Genomic DNA, 24,833 nt, shown 5'->3' on the forward strand with positions numbered 1-24,833 from the left:
GCCTGCAATGGCATTCCCACGCCTCCTTCTGCTACCTCAGATCATCCACTCTCTAAAAGGCAACATGGAATCAACCATGATGTATGGTATCAATTACATATTTTCAACCCAGTTATTTTGTGACGGTCCTGATTTTAAGCTCTCTGTCTCAGCGTTTCTGGGCTTGGGGAAGATGCAGTGGTTTTGCCCCTAGAGCCTACAAGAACTGCAGGGAAAGAAGCGACTGTTGCAACTGGAGTAGGGGGAAGGCTCCTGGAAGAGGCTGCCCCTTCAACAACAGGGAAAGTGAAGGGCGCATGAAGGTTCAGGAGTGCATTAAATAGGGATCTTGACTGAGGGAGAGCCAATGACATTCGGGTGTGCATGCTTCGGTTGCTTTGGCACAGGTTTATTGAACACCTAATATGTCAGGTACTGCGCTAGGCACTGGAGAACCACAGGCAAGAAGACAGCCTGGATTCCTGTCCTCAGGATGGCCGGTGGTGGCCGGTGGTGAGGGGATGTAAGTTAAAGGAGGGGGATGGGAGCCTTGGGCAGATAAGGCCATTTTCCCCAGCAGAGATCCTTTCCCTGCATTCTGCTTCCCCAGCTCTGCCTCTGGATTCTGTTCCCCTGACTCATGCTTCTTCCTGCCAACTGGAGGGGAAGGCACAGAGTTCTGGAAGCTGCCGATGGGCTCAGGAAGTCCCAGATGCCAGAGTGGAAGCTGTGCTGAGAGCGAGGAGTCTTGGCTCATCCTCTCAGGCCGATGCTCCTTTTGGTGTGGGTCTTTTATCTAGGAGCTCAGTGCAGACAGTCAATGCTAATCCAATCTTCTGGGACCAAATGAAACAGCCTGCATTTAAAGGGCTTGGGCTTTCTTTTCTGATTACCAAGCGACCTACATAATCACTCTCACCCCAGCCCGCCTGGGAGGGCACTGCCATCGATAAAGCTCAACCAAGCACTCTCCCTGCTGGGAACTGGCTGGGATTTCTTTTGAGCTTGCCAAGCAGAAAGGAGACCTGAGCAGAGCAAGTCTGGCCAAGGATTCCAAAGGCCTGGTTCTTGCTCCGGATCTGCAATTAGCTCCTTGTGTACTCAGGGACTGTCTATTCCCAGTGCCACTAAACCCTACCTCCAGCCTCAGTTTCTCTGCTTGGAACACAAGGGGGGTTGAACCAGACTATCTCAACGGTCCCTCCTGCCCATATTCTGGGTCATCGATGATGCTAGCTCATTCTAATTACTCCCTAGTCTGAAAATGTTTCCAGGAACTACTCTGGGACCCCTAGGTGCTTATGAAATTTGACACGATGGTTAATAGCATAGGGACGTACATGTGAGTGTGTGTTTAAACCTACCCAAGACACATGAAATAGAAAATATCAAGTTGCAGGATGAGTCCCATGGTGAGGTGCCATACATGTGTGTTACATGCATACTCACATATGCATGCACACACAGAGAGTATCCAGATGCCTCTGGGAGGATACAAAAGAGCCTTATAACCTTGGAGAAAGGGAACTGGGTGACTATGAAGGAGATTTTGATATTTCACTGTACCTTTGTGTACTTGTTGGCATTTTTAACCACACATATTGCTACTTTGAATAGTAATAAATGATCTTAAAAACAGTGTATTGACTTTGCCATCAATTCATTCACTCACTTAACCAATATTTATGGAGCACCAATTATGTAGCAGGTGCTGGTATATAAAGTGGCAAATAAAAAAGTCCTTGCCCTTAGGAAGCCTATGTTCTAGAAGACAACCATCAGATGAATAAATACATCAAGTCAAGTCAGGATAAAGGGTATGAAACACACAAGATAGACTTGAGCACAAGGCCTGGTTTGGCCAGTTGTGAATTGCTTGAACTTGTGTAGGTTGCTTTACCTATTTTTTTTTTTTGATCTTTGGTTACCTCAGTGATAAGATGGGGTAATAATAAGATCAACTTCATCGGATGATTATAAGAATTAAATGAAGTGAAAAACATTTCCTGGGACAGAGCAGGTGGTGTATAGGTGTTGGTTATTGTGTGGTGAACATGGCTGGGACAGAGTCTGGAGGAGAATGGACATGACCAGGAGCTGTGTAAGGAGGGTTGGAGGAGTGGGGGATGAGCAGACACCCAGGGCAGGAGGGGTCATTAGGAAGAGGTGAACCATCAGGGCTGGCTGAGAGTAAGTGGTGGCTATATGGAAGGAGAGGTGGTTGCAAGGGACCCAGCCCAGAAGAGAGAAGTGGGCTTGGAGCTTGAAGCAGCAAAGAGCCCCAGATGACTCCCCCATCCCTCAGCATGTCTACACCAACTGGGAAATGCAGGGTCCAGCCTGGTGAGGTGGGAAGCAAAGCCATCCAGCAGGATTCTGGGTGAAGACGGTCCAGCGTGTCCAGACATTACTAGGGATGGCAGAGGATGAGGAAGCTGAGTGATGGTGAGCATGGGAGGATTCTGATTAAACTCACTTAACAGGATTCTTGCCAAGAAAAGACAAAGCAGAGATAAACATGGAATTCCAAAAGTCAGGGTCTCATTGAGAAATTAGTTCAGGGCTATCTGAGTAGTTGGGTCAAGGAGGAAATCTCTGTCACAGGTATCACCATGTTATACCTGGGTTGCTGAGAGGGCCATTCTAATCTTCTATCTTATGCTTGGTAGTGTGCAGGGTGGGTGACAACATTTGGGTGACCTGTGACAGAAGGTCTTTGTCAAGAAACTAGATGCAATTCAGGAATGAGGAGAGAGGGTTTTCCTCAGGAGTCCCAAGCCTGGCTGGGTGTTAGATCTCCCGAGGAGCTGGTCATAGTGCAGGCTGCTGGGCCACCGTCCTGGGCTGTCTCAGGAACATAGGGTGGGGTCTCACAAATGTCTCCTTGGGCTCCACACTGCCATGCCCAGAGAAGTGGCCTGTGCTTCTCAGGGAAGCAGTGTTATGGGCCAGGCTATATAGGCAATGACCAAACAGACTCCATTTTACCCTGGGACTCCACATCATGTAAGAAATGCTTCTCCTGTGGGGAAGTCCCACCTCTGTACCCATTAGTAGCTACCTAGCATAGCAGGCTTGGCAACACAAAATAGCAATTCTTATACAATGTAAAATTGTTCTCTTTGCTTTCCATTTTTCTTGGGCAATGTACCTTGCCACACACTGATTGTCTAGATGCTAGTAACCATTCTCTAACTTGTACAGTTTGAACCAGGGTCATTTTGACCCACTTCCCTTCTGCTGGCTTGCTGCCATGCCAACCTGGAAAGTCCTGTGGGGAAATACCAACGGACCCATGACGTTGTCTCCCTAACTGCCCAATCCAGGTTCTGTACCTGCTTGCTTACAGCTACATCAACCCAGGTGTAGTCTCTGTCTTTAAATATCCTAAAATGCTCAGGCTTGGGGCTGTTCCTTGCAGAGACAGTTATGGGTCCTTCGGGGAGCAGTCGCTGGCTGACCCACAAAATAAAGACTCTTCAATTTGGACAAAACTGGGACTTGGTGTGTTTTCTGAGCGACCTGCCCCACAACAGCAGCGCTGGGAGCTTTCCCTTTTTACCCCCACTGGACTTCACTATAGGCCAGAATCCAACTCCAGGATTTGTCTATGATAGAAACTTCACAGTCACTTACTCAGGGACTTAGAGCTTGTTGGGTGTGTGTGCACCCATGTGCATGGGTGTGCACATGTGTTCATGTGTATGTGTGTGTGTGTGTGTGTGTGTGTGTGTGCGCATACACACATGTGCATGATGTGGAGGAAACAGGCACAGGCAGGAGCACAGGCCTGGTGAAAGAAGGAAGCCAAAAAAGTGAAATGTTTGCTTCTCAAGGAAAAATGAAATTCAAAGAGGAAAATCATTGCCCATAGGGACTCTGTGACTCTCACCTGCTTTTAGTGGATCTCAGTGAATTTTGCTCAGTGATGCTTTTCATGCAAATCCATGCAAACAAATTCTGGGCCTGGCTTGGAGTCCTGGGAGGACTGATTCCATTTCAGGAGCCACACAGGGAGGAGAACCTAGCAGGAGGCCCCTCCTGAAAGCTGAAGATAAGAAGCTGGCCAGAGCCCACGGGGTTTATTTGACGGTTCCTGGTGATAGCTTCTTAGCCACAAGAAAATACATATCTATGGCTTTTTGACACAAACCCCAAATGTCAATTTTTTTTCTGAATTATTTTAAGCAACAAAATCTTCTTTTGCCCAAAAGGCAGCTTTACATGAAACCCTAACATAGAAAAGAAAAAGAAAAACAATTTGCTTAGTTCTAAGGATGGAAGGAGGGACAGGGGCACCAGGCCCACTTGCTCAGGGGATGCCCACCTGGTAACAGGTCTCAGTTCAGATTTAAAAAACTCAAGCCTTTTCACCTTCCCCACTGTGAAGCACAGACCCTACATTTCTTTGTAATCATCTGGGGCCTGTGGGCAACTGAGTTCAGGGCTTTCCTGGGCTGGAGAATAAGTTCTTCCAAAAAAGGAAACTTCCAGAGGCCCCAGAAGCTAAGACATGACATGCTAATTACTGGCTCTATGACTTTGACCCATATCAAGGACATAGACAATAAAGTCCGAAGCTGAATCTTTGTTATGCCATTTAAAATTGTGGCAAATCACCTAACCTCTCTGAGTCTCTGCTACCTTTCCCATAAAATAGACGCAGTCCCCACATCATAGGTTTGCATATGGAGTAAAAGAGTTGTTATGCAAAGGATAGCAAAGACTACCCTTTCACATATGCCTATGTGACCCAGGAACATAATCAAGATGATTGGCAGGCTGGGGAGAGCTTTCCTAATGTGGAAGCCCCCCTCAGCCCCAGCTGAGCATTTCTGAGAGGGAAGGTAGGCCTGAGGAATGCAGTTTTCCCAATTTTTCAAGAAAAGACTGAAAATCAGACTTTTACATAAAAACTTCCAAGTTTTCAACATTGGCAACTAATTCACAGTTTCCAAGCACCCTGTGGATCAAACAGAATACATCTGGGGGGCCCTGGGGCTGGTCACCACAGATGCCAAGTGACAACTAGAGGCTTAGGAGTTGCTTCCTAGGCTCCAGAAACACCCTCTACCTTCTCTTCCCCTTCTGTCCTGTCCATTCCATTGCTTGATGGGCTCTGAGAGTTTTTCTTGAGAGGACGAAAAGATCTCTACAAGTGCATCTTTTCAAGTGTCTTATCATTTCTACCAACACCTAGCAACTTTTGTAAAAAGGAAAGAAAGAAAGAGGAGAAGTAGGAGGAGAGAAAGGAAAGAAGAAAGGAAGGAAAAAAATGAATAACCAATGTGCACCACCACTGCCACCCAACATCCATTTATCAACATGCACACACATGTACACACACATCAGCACATGGAATCTAGATGCCCCTACCATGCTCTGGTTTGTTTCCTCCTGGACCCTTCCACCTTCCACTGGGGGTTCCGGAGCAACTCTCCACAGGTGGGTTGAAGATGGTTCAGCAGCTTTGGAGCTGTATGGGAGGGGACGTGCATAGTTTCAAAAGCATGGTCTCCATTTCCTGAGTCTTAAATTCACTCAAAGACTGAAGGATCTCTGTCTGAGCTCTGGTGTGGCAGATTAACCATCCTCTCAGAAAGGAACTCTCCAGGGCTTTCTGGTGGTGTCCTTTGAGGATACACATCTGGAGTTGGTCCAGCTGTCTTTCACCTCCATGTGCTGGTGTGCGTGTGTACCTGTGAGTGCAGGTGTGTACATGGATGTTAGGAGGAAGGGTCGGTGCACAAAGCCATTCATTTTCACTTTTTTCCTTCCTTCCTTTATTTCTTCCTTCATCTCCTCCTCCTTCTTCTTTTTCTTCCTTTTCTTTTCTAGAAATGATAGATGCCCATGGGGGAAAAAAAATTAACTCAGAAAAATTCCAAGAGCACTGTAGGAAAGGAAGCAAAACCAAAAACAAATCTGAAAGCCTTGCTCCCCAGAAAATCTTGAGAATTCAGTGTTTTCCCAGATGTCTTTTTATAGTAGATAAACGAATACAGAAATGTATATTTAATTTTACATAGTCGGGCTCATAAAATATCTGTGCAGTTTTATAATATGCTTTTCTCACCCGCACCACATGTCGGGGGATGCCTTTCCCTGTAGTGTATTCGGATTTGCACCCCCGCGGTGGCTGCGGAGTGATTCATGGAGGTGCCATAAATATTTATTAATATTCATAAATATTGTGAAGACACACACACTACCCCCCTGACAAGGTCCCCAGTGCTTCTCTGGACCCAGTACATATTATCCCATGTGTGGACACCTTATAACTGGGCTCCTTGCTTCCAGGCTTCCACCAGATAATCCATCCTCCATAGGACAGCCAGAGCTGGCTTTTAACCTTGCCCATCAGATGGGGTCTTAAAACTGCTTAAAACCCTTGAATCTCTTCCCGTGACCGTGAAGTCCAAAGTACTTACCACTGGCTGACAAGGCTTAGCGATTGCATGATCTGGCCCTGCCTGCCTGGCTTTCCTGACCTCCACTTGTGCCAGTCCGACCGCAATTCTCCTGGCTCAGAGCCTCTGCCTCACCATCCCCTCTGTCTGCCGCTTCCCCCATCTAGATCTTTGCAAATGGCCTTTTCACCTGTCAGTTGTCAACTCTGAGAATTCTTTGGGGGGGGGGGCCCTACCCCTCCCATTTGCCTAATCCACATCGAGCCCTCATCCCATTGTCCCATTACTCTGAATTTACAATGCCTATGGCTTTGTGAAATGATCTTACTGATTTGTTTGCATGTTTACTGTTTGTCTGCCTACCCTGACATTAACACCTGAGGACTGGGACCTTGCTCCCATCAGGGTACCCAGATAGCCAGTAATTATTTGTGGAATGACTGAGTCCACCCCACCCCACTTCCTACCCTCCCCACACCTCTGCAAAATCCAACACTCTTAAAATCCCTATTCCCCATGTTCCCTGGATCTCTCTCCATCTCTCCCTTCCAATAACTCGGCTTTTCAGAGTGAGCTGAAATGCCTCTTTGAGCCCCACGGAGAACCCAGCTGCAGCCCCTCTCCGCTTTGTCTCCCACCCTCCTCCTCCTCTTCTTCCCCATCCATCCTTCTCCCCAGGACCTCCTTGAGCTTCTGCTTTCTTGCTCTTGGCTCCTGGCCCCTGCTGTCCCACTGTGACCCCTCCTCAGTCCAGCCCTCACCACTGCCTGGAGCTGATCCTGACTTTGTCTGCAGGAATGATCATTTCCACCCTTGGGACATTATTTTATGCCTTACAATATTGTCATTTGCATCTCCAGCTTAATCTTTCTCGTTAGATTTTGAGTTCCTTGATGGCAGAGACTACTTTTTTTTTTTAACCTTTCTACAACAGTTAGCATGGAGAAAGTGTCTTGCATACATTAGCTCTTTTAATCCTCACTGGGACCATATATATGAGTTGGGAACTTGAATTAACCTTATATTATAGATGAGAGAGTTTAAGAAACTTGCTAAAGGTTACACAGCAAGCAAGCACTGGAGCTAGGATTTGAATCCACAGCTCAAACCCCTAACTGTGAGACTAAAGCACTTTCATCTTAGTGCTGGTGGTGAAAACAAACAAACAATAACAACAACAACAACAACAACAACAACAACAAAAGTCAAACCCTCTTTTTCCATCTCTCTTTGTAGTAGCTGCAGGCCCTCTGCTCCTAAACCCCCAGGGCTTTAAAGTGGGAGGGGGGCATTGCAGGGATTTTATTAGAGTTAAGGAAAACAAACTGAAAACTTAACTCCAAATCTGAGTTTCTGGCTGTGGGATCCTGCTTCTTATTCACAGATAACTCAAGACTCAAGATTGGCAGCCAGGCAGGCAGGGCCTCATTTCTACTGTTAGACTGAAGCATTTCTGAAGTTGTGCCAAGGTGTCCCTCTTTCCCTCCTATCTCACTAGGACTATTATAGCCCCATCTTATTTGTGATTTCACTTTCTGTGGTTTCTGTTACTATAGTTAACTGTGGTCTAAAAATATTAATAAAAGTTTCAGAATCAACTGGTTTATAATTTGAAATTGTGTGCTATTCTGAGTACCATTGATGAAATCTCATGCCTTCATTTTCTATCCTCCTTGGGACATGGATCATCCCTTTGTCCATTGTATCCACATTATATATACTACCCACCTGGTAGTCACTTTGTAGCTGTCTCAGCTTTCAGATTGCCTATCATGGTATTGCAGTTCACATAACTCTTGTTTAACTTAATAATTGTCCCAAAGTACAACAGCAGTGACACTGGCAATTCAGATAAGCTAAAGAGAAGTCAAAAAGTTCTTCCTGTCACTGAAAATGTAAAAATATAATAAGATTTCTTGGGAGAGAGACCGTATTCCCCTATTTTTTATTGCAGTATATTGTTGTAGTTGTTCTATTTTATTGTTAGTTATCATTGTTAACCTCTTATTATGCCTAATTTGTTAATTAAACTTTATCATAACCACATGTATTTATAGAAAAACATATATAGGCTTCTGTACTATTGTTTCAAGCATTCACTGGGGGTCTTGGCAAGTGTCCCCTTACTGATAAGGAGGGAGCTCTGTACCATTATTTGTTTACCTGTGTTCTTCTTGATGGACATTTTGGTTGTTTCTCTTTTGGGGTTATACATAAAGCTGTTTAAACATTCTTTTGCCAAGTCTTTATGAGCATGTTTTCATTTTTCTTATGCAAATATGTAAGAGTAAAATTGCTGGGCAAGCAAAACTTAGGAGAACTTGCCACGCCATCCCCCGCCCCCATTGGTTGACCAATTTTACACTGTTATTCACAATTCATGATACTTCCAGTAACTCCACATCCTTGCCAACATTGGAAGTTGACAATCTTACATTTTACACATCTGAGCAGTGCAAGTTATATCTCATTGTGTTTCAATCTGCATTTCCCTGATGGTTAATGATGTTAAGCTTCTTTTCAGTTGTTCATTGGCCACTTGAAGATCTTCCTTTGGAATGTGCCTGTGCAATGCTTTTGCCTATTTTGAAAAAGTTGAATTGTCCTTTGATTATTGAGTTATAAGAGTTATTTTCTGGAGAGTTGGTTATAAGAGGTTTTTTTTTTAATGTGTTTCAGATAAAAAGTCTTTTGTCAGACATATGTATTGTTACTATGTCTCCTAGTTATGGCTTGTCTTTTATTCTTTTAATGTTGTCTTTTGATGGAGTAGGAGTTTTTTTTTTTATTTTGAGGAAGATACATTTATCACTGTTTTGTGGTTAATGCTTTCTTGTGTCCTGTCTGGGTCACATACTTGCCTACTCTAGACTTCTTATGCCTACTATTTGCATAGTATATCTTTTTACATCCATTTACTTGGAATCTTATCTAAGCTTTTATATTTAAAAAGCATTTTTTTAAATGACAGCATATAGTCTTGCTTTTTTATCCAGTCAAAAACTTTCTCTCTTGGATTTGTGGAGTGTTTAGTCCATTTAAATGTAATGCAAAGTGATGAAATTATTGATATCCTTAACTCTGAGTCTACCATCTTGCTGTTTGTTTTATAATTGTTCGTGTGTTCTTTGTGCATCCTTTCTGCATTCATTCCAGTTATTTTAAATATACATTTTATCTGTTCTGTTGGCTTTTTGGTATGCTTCCTCATTTTATATTTAATGGTTGATTTGTGGAAATAATATAAATCTTCAATTTCTCACAGTCTACTTAGAGTTAATATGGTACCAATTCCAGTAATGCAAGAAATTTAAACTGTGTTATATCCACCCATCTTTTCTTATTGTACATTTTATTTCCACATCTGTAGCAAACTTCAAATTACATTATTGCTTTTTGTTTAATTATATTTTAAAAAAATTAATAAGAGGGGAAAAGCCTTTTGTATTTACCTCTGTATCTAATATTTTTAGTTCTCTTCATTTCTTCAACTAGATCTGTATTTCATCTGAAGAATTTCATTATTTTCTGAAATACACATTAATCGATGACAAATTATTTTAGCTTTCGTTCTTTTGAAAAATGTCTTCATTTTGCCTTTATTTTTGAAGGATGTTTTCTGGGTATGCAAATCTAAATTGACAGATTTTCTTTCCTCTCTCTCTGCACTTTCTATACACTGTTTACTTCTTGCTAACATTATTACTAATACAACGTGGGTGAATTTTTTGTTTGTTTGTTTGTTTTCTAGTATAAAATGTATCTTTTGGGTCTGATGACTTTTTTGCACTTCTGATTTAAGCAAGCTGACCATGATGTGCTTGTATGTTCTTTGTGTTTTCCCTCCTTAGGATTCACTGAGCTGTGTGAATCTGTAGATTGATATTTTTCATTCAATTTGGGGATGACCATTATTTCTTCAAATATTTTTCTTTTCAAGTCTCCTCTTCTAAAATTAATTGCATATGTTAGACTGCTAGATATGATGTCAATAGACACTAAGACTTCCCATTTTATCAAGTCTTTTTCCGTTTTGCTCTTTTCTTTGGACTGATTCTTTTGTTACATTTTCATGTCCATTTTCTCTTGAGTGTCCAATCTGCTGTTTATACAGTGATTTTATTATTGTAGACATTATGCTTTTCAGGTATAAAATTTTCATTTTTAAATTGTCACTTCTGTTCTGATATTCCTCCACGGGTTCAAACATTACATCCATCTTTTCCTTGAAATCTTTAAAACATACTGATAATGTTTTAACATTTCTTGTCTACTCATCACAACATCTCTGTCATCTCTGACTCTGTTTCTCTTGATTCTGATTAGTTATTTTTCCTGGTTATGGTCTTGCCTTTCTTGTGGATCACATGTTGAATAACTTGATGGTATGACAGATATATGAATGCTACAGATATATGAAATCAGAGCCTGGAACTTAGTCTCTTTCTTTAAAGAAGTTTGAATTTTTTTTTTCTTTTTCTTCCCCCCTTGCCCCGGCAGGCAGTTGTTTACTGGTAGATCAACATTATCCTTTGAAGTCTTGTTTTTGAGCTTTGTGAAGGTGCAACTAGAATAGTCTTTTCCTTGGAGCTTGAAAAGCTCTGCACCCTAAGGTGTGGCTTTTCCAGAATTTCAAGTGAATGCCTAGGGTGTTTAGCAGTCTCTCCACCTTGGATAATAAAGACTCATGTTTCTCCCAGAACTGTAACTTTTAGAGTCTGCATGTAGCTGTTCTTTGCCTGACTTTACACAATCTAGTCCTGTGCATTTATTATTTATTTTTGACTAAAGATTAAAAGGGACCCCTATGCAGACTTCAGAGCTCTTTCTCTGCACAAGTCCCTACAACTCCAGCCAGTTTAGAACCCTTGAGCTCTAATCTTTGACTCTTCAGCTCAGCAAAACTGAAGTGCTCTGCCTATGCTATGTGGTCTGGACCAGTGTCCCCAAGTAGAGAGCAAGGACAACTTCTCTAAAGGTCATAGTCCTCTACTGCCTATGTACGACATTTAAAAACAGCTACTTTATATATTTTTCCGTGGTAGAAAGACTGACCCAGTTCCAATTATCTTATCACCTGAAGCAGAAGAAGTCATAGTTTTTATTATCAGGATTTGCTTTTTATAATTTATTTTGTTTTGTAATTACATAGAATATTAACACAACTCCAGATCAAATCTACAAAACAAGATGTATTCATAGGAATGGGAAAGAGTAAAATGAATCGGACATAACTTTCCTAACTTCATATATGAATACACGACCAGTGTAACGCCACATCATGTACAACCACAAGAATGGAAAGTTATACTCCATGTATATATGATATGTCAAAATACTGTCTTGTATAACTAAAAAGAACAAATAAAAAAAGGTGTATTCATAGAAGTCTACCTGTTTTTGCATTTTCCACACCATTTCCTTCATCTTCTTAATATGTAGCAATTAACAATAATAGTTATGGTTTGTTTTCCATTCTTTCTTTTGTTAATATAAGCAGATGTGTGTGTTGTTGTTTTTATACCTTTACCTAGACAAATTCTATGTACTTTCTTCTAGCCCCCTTTTATTCATGTAGATATTCTGGTGATTTTTATGGGCCAAGGTATGTGGGCAATGACCAAATAGACTCCATTTTACCCCGAGACTCCATATCACGTAAGAAATGCTTCTCCTGTGGGAAAGCCCCACCTCTGTACCCATTAATAGTTACCTAGCATAGCATACTTGGCAACACAAAATAGCAAATCTTATACAATGTAAAATTGTTCTCTTTACTTTCCATTTTTCTTGGGCAATGTTCCTTGTCAGAGATTGATTGTCTAGATGTTAGTAACCATTCTCTAACTTGTACAGTTTGAACTAGGATCATTTTGACCCCCTTCCCTCTGCTAGTTTGCTGCCATGCCAACCTGGAAAGTCCTGTGGGGAATACCAATGTACCCATTGCATTGTTTTGCTAACTGCCCAGTTCAGCTTCTGTGTCTGCTTGCTTGCAGCTACGTCAATCCAGATGTGGTTTTTGCCTTTAAATATCCTAAAATGCTCAGGCTCAGGGCTGTTTCTTGCAGAGACAGTTATGGGTTCTGCCGGGGGCAGTCACCAGCCAGCTGGCTAAATAAAGACTCTTCCATTTGGACAAAACTGGGACTTGGTGTGTTTTCTGAGTCACCTGCCTCACAACAGTGATCAGTCTACACTAGTATAACAAGGTGTGGCTCATTGCATCCTTACAGTTACCTGGTTCTCAGGTGTCAAAGTCACTAACTTGCCCTGGTTTGCATGTTTCAACATTGAAGGTTCCACGTGTCCTGGGGAAAAAAAAAACAACAGAAAGTTTGGTCACCCTGTCATTTTCATGAAGGTACTAGCTGATTCAATCAATTTTCCTTGGGTGGATTAGATTGTTTTCAATCTTTTACAACTGCAAATAGGTCTTCAGTGACTGGCTTTGTGCATGCTTCTCTTCATATTTTGGAAGTACATTTTTGTGTTGTAATTTTTAAAGACAAGATTGTTGATTTAAAGGTCAATGTATGTGTAGTGTTTCAAGATTTTGTCAAATTCTCCTCCATAGGGATTATACAATTTTGCATTGCTAACACCAGAGTTTGAGAGGCTGTTTCTTTAGCGATTCCCCAACAGGCAATTTGCCCAACTTTTCCCAATTGAATAAATGAGAAATATACCCTGATATCATTTTAATTTATATTTCTCTTATTATAAGCAAGTCTAAGTATCTTTTCAAAAGGTTAAGAACCACTTACACTTCTTTCTATGTGGTTTATCTGAATTTGCTAGACTATTTTTTCTGTAGGCTATTGGCTTTTTCTTATCTAATTTTAAAAACTCTTATATATGTATACATACACACACACACTTACACACACATAGGAAGTCTTTATCTATGATTTGAGTTGTAACTATTCCTAGCTTGTCATTTATCTTTACCCTTTGTAACATTTTGCCATATAAAAGTTCCTTTGAATGAAATCAATTTATCTATGCATTTCCTATCATATGTAGATTTTTTTCTTTTAATGTAGTCCATAATTTTTGGGTTTGTTGTTGTGTTGTGGTGCTGGGGATCTCATCCAGGGCCTTGTGCATGCTGGGCAAGCAGCTCTATCGACCACTGAGCCATAACTGCAGCCCGCATGTAGGTACGCAGGCCCTCACCCCACCTCTTGCTAATAATGCTAAATTTTATTTGACCTTAGCTGTGGCAAAGTTCCATAGACAAAATGAGCTTCCCTAAATTACCAAAGACAAAATGCATGTAAGTTTTTGAGTCATAGTTAGGGGTGATTTCTCCCTTCATCTATGTTTTCTTCTACTACTTGTATCGTTGTATTTTTTTACATTTATATCTCTTACCCATTTGGAATTTGTCCTGGTGAATGACATGAGGAACGGATTCAATTTTATCTTTTCTCTTTCTTGTTTTCTAAATATAATTATTTAAAAGTCCATTATTTTTTCCACTGATTTCAGCTGTTGCCCTTCTACTAAATTTGCATATGCAATTAGGTCTTTTTCTGATTTTCTTGTTCTGCTTCATTTCAATTGTAGAGGCTCCATGGCAGATTTTAGAACCGCCTTTTTCTTAGATATTCAAACTGGCCCTCTTCTTTTTTCTTCTTTTTCATGATTTTCCTCACTATTCTGGTTTGTTGTTTTTCCCAATGAACTTTATAATCAATTTGTTCAACTTGCAGAGAAATCTGATGGTTTTAGAATCCGGATTGCTTCAGGCTTATAAATTAACTGAGGGAGAATTACCATTTTTATCGTATTTCTTCCCATCCAAGAACAGAGACAGTAGTAGATGACATTTTTGAAGACCTCATCAGATTAGAGAGTTGACAAAATGCCCTGTGTAATCATGTGGCTGAATACCACACTGGGCTTGCAAGTCATCCCCAACTCATCCCTGCATCACCTCCTCCAGGGAGCCTGCCTTGCTCTCTAGAGATACGATCTTTCTATTCGCTATACATATCTTGTGGTTCACATTAACATTTTTGATCATTAGTTTTACCTATACACATGAAATAGGTATATATACACATATATACCTATTTCTCTTTCTGGGCTAAATAATTCTCTGGGGAGTGGGTATGTATTGTACATCACAATAAAAAGCTCAGTTAAGGTAGTGGCTGAGTTGGACCCTTCACGTAAATGACCCTACTGCCTTTCTCAGTGGTTACTAAGTAGACTATGGCAAGAGAACTCCAGCCCACAGTCTTGGTCAGCCTGGAATATTAAAAAATTTTGTTTTATTTATTTATTTATTTATTTTAATTGGTTGTTCAAAACATTACAAAGATTGCAGAATCACATCGGTTACACATCCACATTTTTACATAATGCCCTATTAGTAATTGTTGTATTCTGCTACCTTTCCTATCCTCTACTATCCCCCCTCCCCTCCCCTCCCATCTTCTCTCTCTACCCCATCTACTGTAATTCATGTCTCTCCTTTTTTTTTTCCCATTCCCCTCACAACCTCTTATATGTAATTTTTTTTTCAATTTTACTAACTTTATTTCATTTTCTTTTTTGGATTAGAAGAAAAGAATATCAATACTTTATTACCAGGTCTGTTTTGTGAATTAAATAGCAGCTGACTCCTACCTCTAGGATGCAAATACATCAATATATTTTCTTTTTTTTAAAATTTTTTTTAATTGGTTGTTCACAACATTACAAAGCTCTTGACATATCATATTTCATACATTAGATTGAAGTGGGTTATGAACTCCCAATTTTACCCCAAATGCAGATTGCAGAATCACGTCGGTTACACATCCACAATTTTACATAATGCCCTATTAGTAATTGTTGTATTCTGCTACCTTTCCTATCCCCTACTATCCCCCCTCCCCTCCCCTCCCATCTTCTCTCTCTATCCCATCTACTGTAATTCATTTCTCTCCTTGTTTATTTTCCCATTCCCCTCACAACCTCTTATATGTAATTTTGTATAGCAATGAGGGTCTCCTTCCATTTCCATGCAATTTCCCTTTTCTCTCCCTTTCCCTCCCATCTCATGTTTCTGTTTAAAGTTAATCTTTTCTTCCTGCTCTTCCTCCCTACTCTGTTCATAGTTGCTCTCATTATATCAAAGAAGACATTTGGCATTTGTTTTTTAGGGATTGGCTAGCTTCACTTAGCATAATCTGCTCTAATGCCATCCATTTCCCTGCAAATTCCATGATTTTGTCATTTTTTAGTGCTGCGTAATATTCCATGGTGTATAAATGCCACATTTTTTTATCCATTCATCTATTGAAGGGCATCTGGGTTGGTTCCACAGTCTAGCTATTGTGAATTGTGCTGCTATGAACATCGATGTGGCAGTATCCCTGTAGCATGCTCTTTTAAGGTCTTCAGGGAATAGTCCGAGAAGGGCAATAGCTGTGTCAAATGGTGGTTCCATTCCCAGCTTTCCCAGGAATCTCCAAACTGCTTTCCAAATTGGCTGCACCAATTTGCAGTCTCACCAGCAATGTACAAGTGGACCCTTTTCTCCACATCCTCGCCAGCACTTGTTGTTGTTTGACTTCATAGTGGCTGCCAATCTTACTGGAGTGAGATGGTATCTTAGGGTGGTTTTGATTTGCATTTCTCTGACTGCTAGAGATGGTGAGCATTTTTTCATGTACTTGTTGATTGATTGTATATCCTCCTCTGAGAAGTGTCTGTTCAGGTCTTTGGGCCATTTGTTGATTGGGTTATTTGTTATCTTATTGTCTAATTTTTTGAGTTCTTTGTATACTCTGGATATTAGGGCTCTATCTGAAGTGTGAGGAGTAAAAATTTGTTCCCAGGATGTAGGCTCCCTATTTACCTCTCTTATTGTTTCTTTTGCTGAGAAAAAACTTTTCAGTTTAAGTAAGTCCCATTTGTTGATTCTTGCTATTAAATCTTGTGCTATGGGTGTCCTATTAAGGAATTTGGAGCCCGACACCACAATATGTAGATCTGAGCCAACTTTTTCTTCTATCAGACGCAGAGTCTCTGATTTGATATCAAGCTCCTTGATCCATTTTGAGTTAACTTTTGTGCATGGCGAGAGAAAGCGATTCAGTTTCATTTTGTTGCATATGGATTTCCAGTTTTCCCAACACCATTTGTTGAAGATGCTATCCTTCCTCCATTGCATACTTTTAGCCCCTTTATCAAATATAAGATAGTTGTAACTTTGTGGATTAGTCTCTGTGTCCTCTATTCTATACCATTGGTCCACCCGCCTGTTTTGGTACCAGTACCATGCTGTTTTTGTCACTATTGCTCTGTAATATAGTTTGAAATCTGGTATCGCTATACCGCCTGATTCACACTTCCTGTTTAGAATTGCTTTTGCTATTCTGGGTCTTTTATTTTTCCATATGAATTTCATGATTGCTTTATCTATTTCTACAAGAAATGCTGTTGGGATTTTGATTGGCATTGCATTAAACCTATAGAGAACTTTTGGTAATATCGCCATTTTGATGATGTTAGTTCTGCCTATCCATGAACAGGGTATATTTTTCCATCTTCTAAGATCTTCTTCTACTTCTCTCTTTAGGGTTCTGTAGTTTTCATTGTATAAATCTTTCACCTCTTTTGTTAGGTTGATTCCCAAGTATTTTTTTTTTTTTGAGGATATTGTGAATGGAGTGTTTCTCCTCATTTCCGTTTCAGAAGTTTTGTCGCTGATATACAGAAATGCCTTTGATTTATGCGTGTTGATTTTATATCCTGCCACTTTGCTGAATTCATTTATTAGTTCTAGTAGTTTCTTTGTAGATCCTTTTGGGTCTTCTAGGTATAGAATCATGTCATCTGCAAATAGTGATAATTTAAGTTCTTCTTTTCCTATTTTTATGCCTTTAATTACTTTTGTCAGTCTAATTGCTCTGGCTAGTATTTCAAGGACTAAATTAAATACAAGTGGTGAGAGAGGGCATCCCTGTCTTGTTCCAGATTTTAGAGGGAATGCCTTCAACTTTTCTCCATTCAGAATGATGCTAGGCTGAGTCTTAGCATAGATAACTTTTACAATGTCAAGGTAAGTTCCTGTTATCCCTAGTTTTTCTAATGTTTTGAACATAAAGGGATGCTGTACTTTGTCGAATGCTTTCTCTGCGTCTATCGAGATGATCATATGGTTCCTATCTTTAAGTCTATTGATGTGGTGAATAACATTTATTGATTTCCGTATATTGAACCATCCTTGCATCCCAGGGATAAATCCTACTTGATCATGGTGCACAATTTTTTTGATGTGTTTTTGTATTCGATTCGCCAGAATTTTATTGAGGATTTTTGCATCTAGGTTCATTAGAGATATTGGTCTGTAGTTTTCTTTCTTTGAGGTGTCTTTGTCTGGTTTCAGAATCAGAGTGATGTTGGCCTCTTAGAATGAATTTGGAAGAGCTCCCTCTTTTTCTATTTCCTGAAATAACTTGAAAAGTATTGGTATTAATTCTTTAAGTGTTTTGTAAAACTCCGCTGTATACCCATCTGGTCCTCGGCTTTTCTTGGTTGGTAGTCTTTTGATTGCTTCTTCAATTTCATCCATTGATATTGGTCTGTTCAAATTCTGTGTATCCTCCTGACTCAGTCTGGGCAAATCATATGACTTAAGAAATTTATCCTGGAGGCAGCATATTGTTGGATTTGTTTTTTTAATCCATGATACCAGCCTATGTCGCTTTATTGGAGAGTTTAAGCCATTAACATTCAGAGTTACTATTGATATATGGTTTGTACTTCCATCCATGCTTGATTATTTATCCTTTTTTTAAAAAAATTAGTTTGTTTCTCCATGATTATCTTTCCCCTCGCCCTCTGTCTTTACTGAGACACTTCCCACTGATGGTTTTGGTTATTGTTTTTCATTTCTTCCTCGTGTAGTGTTTTGCTCAAAATGCTTTGCAATGCTGGTTTTCTGGCTGCAAATTCTTTTAACTTTTGTTTATCATGAAAGATTTTTATTTCGTTGTCATACCTGAAGCTTAATTTTGCTGGATACAGAATTCTTGGTTGGCATCCATTGTCTTTCAGTGTTTGAAATACATTGTTCCATGACCTTCTTGCTTTCAGTGTCTGTGATGAAAAATCCGTTGTTAACCTTATTGCTTTACCTCTGAATGTAATCTGTCTCCTTTCTCTTGTAGCTTTTAATATTTTCTCTTTGTTCTGTATATTGGATATCTTCATAACAATGTGTCTTGGCGTTGGTCTACTGTGATTTTGTGTGCTCGGTGTCCTGTATGCATCTTCAATTTGTATATCTGTTTCCTTTTTTATTTCTGGAAAGTTTTCTGTAATTATTTCATTCAGCAGGTTACTCATTCCCTTGGTTTGAATCTCTGTACCTTCTTCTATCCCGATGACTCGTAAGTTTGGTTTTTTTATGTTATCCCATAACTCTTGGATGTTTTTCTCGTGATTTTTTTACCAGCCTTTCTGAGTTGGCTAGACTCTTTTCATATATATTTTGTCTTCATTATCTGACGTTCTGGCTTCTACTTGCTCCACTCTGTTAGTGATACTCTCAATTGAGTTTTTAATTTGGTTTATTGTTTCCTTCATTTCTAGAATTATTGTTTGATTATTTTTTATAATCTCTATCTCCTGATAAAGATGCTTAACTTCTTCTTTTATCTGTTTATGTAATTCATTCTCAATGTGTTCTTTCGCTGCTTGAATTTGCTGTCTCATATCCTCTTTAAGGTTCCATTCCATCTGTCTAAGGTGTTCCTTGAGTTCTTTATATGACCATTTTTCTGATGACTCTAGGTCCTCCTGAATATTTAGGCTGTCCTACATTGTTTGTACTCCTTTTCTTCCTTGCTTTTTCAAGTTGCTCATGTTACTTATTGTTCTGTTTGAGTGATGAGTTACTGTTTACTCCTATAAATTTATTTGATGCTTGGGAGGAAAGGTATTAGAAGGGAAGGGAAGAAGTCACTAAAGAGAATGAGAGTAAGCAGGTAGAATTCAAGGAAGGGGGAATAAGGAAATTGAAAAGAAATGAAAAGACAAAAGAAGAAAAAAAATAGAAAATAAAAAAAGAAAAAAAAATTTTAAAAATAATAATAATAATAAAATTAAAATTAAAAGAAAAAAATTTTTTTTTATTGATTATTTATCGCATTACATAGTTCATGATATATCCTCTTTCATACATTAGACTCAAATTGTGCTTTGAACTCCCATTTTCACCCCAAATACAGATTGCAGAATCACATCTGTTACATATTCGCATTTTTACATAATGCCATATTAGTGACTGTTGTATTCTGCTACCTTTCCTATCCCCTACTATCCCCCCTCCCCTCCCCTCCCCTCCCATCTTCCCTCTCTACCTCCCCTGCTGTTGTTCAATTCTCTCCCTTTTTTTTTTCCCTCCCCCTTGCCCCTCATAACCTCTTATAATTTTATGTATCCTTGAAGGTCTCCTACCATTTCCATATGCTTTCCCTTCTCTCTCCGTTTCTCTCCCCCGATTCGTCTTTGTTTACTGTAGTCTTTTCCTCATGCTCTTTCTTCATGTTCTGTTCTTAGTTTTTCTCTTTATATCAAAGCAGACATTTGGCATTTGTTTTTTAGGGCTTGGCTAGCTTCGCTTAGCATAATCTGCTCTAATGCCATCCATTTCCCCGCAAATTCTATGATTTTGTCATTTCTTAGTGCTGCATAATACTCCATTGTGTATAGATGCCACATTTTTTTTATCCATTCATCAATTGAAGGGCATCTAGGTTGGTTCCACAGTCTAGCTATTGTGAATTGTGCCGCTATAATCATTGATGTGGCCGTATCCCTATAGTGCGCTCTTTTAAGGTCCTCAGGGAATAGTCCGAGAAGTGCGATAGCTGGGTCAAATGGTGGTTCCATTCCCAGCTTTCCCAGGAATCTCCATACTGCTTTCCAAATTGGCCTCACCATTTTGCAGTCCCACCAGCAGTGTACAAGTGTACCCTTTTCCCCACATCCCCGCCAACACTTGTTGTTGTTTGACTTCATAGTGGCTGCCAATCTTACTGGAGTGAGATGGTATCTTAGGGTGGTTTTGATTTGCATTTCTCTGATTGCTAGAGATGGTGAGCATTTTTTCATGTACTTGTTGATTGATTGTATGTCCTCCTCTGAGAAGTGTCTGTTGAGGTCCTTGGCCCATTTGTTAATTGGGTTATTTGTTATCTTATTGTTTAATTTTTTGAGTTCTTTGTACATTCTGGATATTAGGGCTCTATCGGAGGTGTGGGGGGTAAAGATTTGTTCCCAGGATGTAGGCTCTCTATTTACCTCTTTTATTGTTTCTCTTGCTGAGAAAAAACTTTTTAGTTTAATTAAGTCCCATTTGTTTATTCTTGTTGTTAACTCTTGGGCTATGGGTGTCCTATTGAGGAATTTGGAGCCTGACCCCACAATTTGTAGATCGTAGCCAACTTTTTCTTCTATCAGACGCAGTGTCTCTGATTTGATACCTAGCTCCCTGATCCATTTTGAGTTAATTTTTGTGGATGGCGAGAGAAAGGGATTCAATTTCATTTTGTTGCATATGGATTTCCAATTTTCCCAGCACCATTTGTTGAAAATGCTATCCTTCCTCCATTGCATGCTTTTAGCCCCTTTATCAAATATAAGATAGTTGTAACTTTGTGGATTAGTCTCTGTGTCTTCTATTCTGTACCATTGGTCTACCCACCTGTTTTGGTACCAGTACCATGCTGTTTTTGTTACTATTGCTTTGTAGTACAGTTTGACCTCTGGTATCGCTATGCCTCCAGATTCACACTTCCTGTTTAGAATTGCTTTTGCTATTCTGGGTCTTTTGTTTTTCCATATGAATTTCATGATTGCTTTGTCTATTTCTACAAGAAATGCCATTGGGATTTTGATTGGCATCGCATTAAACCTGTAGAGAAGTTTGGGTAATATCGCCATTTTGACGATGTTAGTTCTGCCTATCCATGAACAGGGTACATTTTTCCATCTTCTGAGATCTTCTTCTATCTCTCTCTTTATGGTTCTGTAGTTTTCATTGTATAAATCTTTCACCTCTTTTGTTAGGTTGATTCCCAAGTATCTTATTTTCTTTGAGGATATTGTGAATGGAGTGGTTTTCCTTATTTCCATTTCCGAGGTTTTGTTGCTGATATACAGGAATGCCTTTGATTTATGCGTGTTGATTTTATACCCTGCCACTTTGCTGAATTCATTTATTAACTCTAGCAGCTTCTTTGTAGACTCTTTTGGGTCTGTTAAGTATATTATCATGTCATCCGCAAATAGCGATAATTTAATTTCTTCTTTTCCTATTTTTATGCCTTTAATTTCTTTTGTCTGTCTAATTGCTCTGGCTAGTACTTCGAGAACTAAATTGAATAGAAGTGGTGATAGAGGGCATCCCTGTCTTGTTCCAGATTTTAGAGGAAATGCCTTCAGTTTTTCTCCGTTTAGGATGATGCTAGCCTGAGGTTTAGCATATACAGCTTTTACAATGTTGAGGTAAGTTCCTGTTATCCCTAGTTTTTCTAGTGTTTTGAACATAAAGGGATGCTGTACTTTGTCAAATGCTTTTTCTGCATCCATCGAGATGATCATGTGGTTCTTGTCTTTAAGTCTATTGATGTGGTGAATAGCATTTATTGATTTCCGTATATTGAACCATCCTTGCATCCCAGGAATGAATCCTACTTGATCATGGTGCACAAGTTTTCTGATATGTTTTTGTATTCGATTCGCCAGAATTTTATTGAGAATTTTTGCATCCAAGTTCATTAGAGATATTGGTCTGTAGTTTTCTTTCTTTGAAGTATCTTTGTCTGGTTTTGGGATCAAAGTGATGTTGGCCTCATAGAATGAATTTGGAAGAGCTCCTTCTTTTTCTATTTCTTGAAATAGCTTGAAAAGTATTGGTATTAATTCTTCTTTGAAGGTTTTGTAGAACTCCGCTGTATAGCCATCTGGTCCAGGGCTTTTCTTAGTTGGTAGTCTTTTGATGGCTTCTTCTATTTCTTCTTTTGTTATTGGTCTGTTTAAATTGTGTGTGTCTTCCTGTCTCAATCTGGGCAAATCATATGCCTTAAGAAATTTATCGATATCTTCATTATCTTCTATTTTATTGGAATATAGGGTTTCAAAATACTTTCTAATTATCTTCTGTATTTCTGTAGTGTCTGTTGTGATATTGCCTTTTTCATCCCGTATGTTAGTAATTTGAGTTCTCTCTCTTCTTCTTTTTGTTAGCATGGCTAAGGGCTTGTCTATCTTATTTATTTTTTCAAAGAACCAACTTTTAGTTTTATCTATCTTTTCAATGGTTTCTTTTGTTTCAATTTCGTTGATTTCTGCTCTAATTTTAATTATTTCTTGTCTTCTACTATATTTGCTGTTGTTTTGCTCTTCCTTTTCTAGGTTTTTGAGGTGTTGTGTGAGTTCATTTATCTGTTGGTTTTTTCTTTTTTTGAGGTAAGAACTCCAAGAAATGAATTTCCCTCTTAAAACTGCTTTCATTGTGTCCCATAGATTCTGGTATGTTGTGTCTGTGTTGTCATTTGATTCTAAGAATTTTTTCATCTCCTCCTTTATGTCTTCTACAACCCATTGATCATTCAATAATATATTGTTCATTTTCCATGTGATGTATGATTTTTCCTTCCTTCTTTTATCATTGATTTCCAATTTCATTCCATTATGGTCATTATTTTTAGAAAATAAAAAAAGAAAAAAAAATTTTAAAAATAATAATAATAATAAAATTAAAATTAAAAGAAAAAAATTGTAAAAAAAATTTAAAAAACAAGAAAGAAAAATGAAAATGAAAGAAAAAACCCAAATCAAAAAAAAAGAGGAAAAAAAACCCTAATAAATGCAGTCTTAGAGTTTGATTAACTTCTCTTCCAGTAGGTGGCGCTGTGCCCACCAGGCCACGTTTCTCCTGTCAATACGCGGGAACCAATCACTGTGCAGCAGCTCCTCCCAGACTGGTCGAGTCTCCAATCCTGAGTGCCTAGGGCCTCCTCTTGTGTCTAGTCACTTCCCACTTTTCCTCTAACCAGGCCCCTCTCACAGGTGCCGCTCACCACAATACTGGCTACACGCCAGGTCTGCTGCTCCCGGGAGCCCTGTTTTCATGAACGACTGGGCACACTCTTCCAGTTTGTCATTCCCTCAGACCCTAAGTTTGTAGAGCTTGGGGCTGAGAATCCTCAGCGAATTTTACTTGCCCTCCGGGAGCCACGCCCCCGGTAGCTGGTGCAAGAGACCTCAGTTGTCAGCACTGGTGGGAGCGGTAGCCGGGAGTTCCAAGCCGCAGGTCCCGCGCCACGTCTGATTCCCTCCGTCTGGCTATCTTGCTCATGGGAGAGCTGGGGGGGGGGGGGGCCCTTAAGGTTTCCCCGATGTGTGGAGAGGGAAAGCTAGGGAATTACACACCTGTAGCCGCAGGTTTTAATGAAGTTATCTCCTCCGCCGCAGTCTGATGACGTTAGTTCTCTGCCATGGTGGTATCTCTTGCAAATGGCGACAGTTCGTTTCCCTTTGCCGGGTGACCAATGCAACGGGTGGGTCCTTACTGTCTCTCCCAAGCCCCGTTTCAAACCTGTGGCCACTACCTATGAAGGCTTGGTTGGCATTTATCTCCGTAGGATGAGAAGGGCCGACCAGTTGTTTCAGCCGGATGGATTAGTGCTGAGTCACAGCTGTTTGTCTGCGGGAAGCAGGCGAACGGGAGCTTGAATTCAGCCGATTCGGGCTCAGTGTGTGTTCTGAGAGGCCCAGACTGTTCGTCCCAGATCCACGTCAGTTCAGCATTGCCTAGTGATCCTGAGCAAACAGAATTTAGATTGTTTACGACTCCCTATGCACGCACAGCTGAAGAGGTCAGAGACTTGATCTCTCCACGCCCGCCGCCATGTTGGAATCCCTTATATGTAATTTTGTATAGCAATGAGGGTCTCCTTCCATTTCCATGCAATTTCCCTTTTCTCTCCCTTTCCCTCCCACCTCATGTCTCTGTTTAATGTTAATCTTTTCCTCCTGCTCTTCCTCCCTGCTCTGTTCTTAGTTGCTCTCATTATATCAAAGAAGACATTTGGCATTTGTTTTTTAGGGATTGGCTAGCTTCACTTAGCATAATCTGCTCTAATGCCATCCATTTCCCTGCAAATTCCATGATTTTGTCATTTTTTAGTGCTGCGTAATATTCCATGGTGTATAAATGCCACATTTTTTTTTATCCATTCATCTATTGAAGGGCATCTGGGTTGGTTCCACAGTCTAGCTATTGTGAATTGTGCTGCTATGAACATCGATGTGGCAGTATCCCTGTAGCAAGCTCTTTTAAGGTCTTCAGGGAATAGTCCAAGAAGGGCAATAGCTGGTTCAAATGGTGGTTCCATTCCCAGCTTTCCCAGGAATCTCCATACTGCTTTC

The sequence above is a fragment of the Spermophilus citellus genome (assembly GCF_964194105.1).
Source record: "Spermophilus citellus genome assembly, chromosome: 1".
Classification (NCBI taxonomy): domain Eukaryota; kingdom Metazoa; phylum Chordata; class Mammalia; order Rodentia; family Sciuridae; genus Spermophilus; species Spermophilus citellus.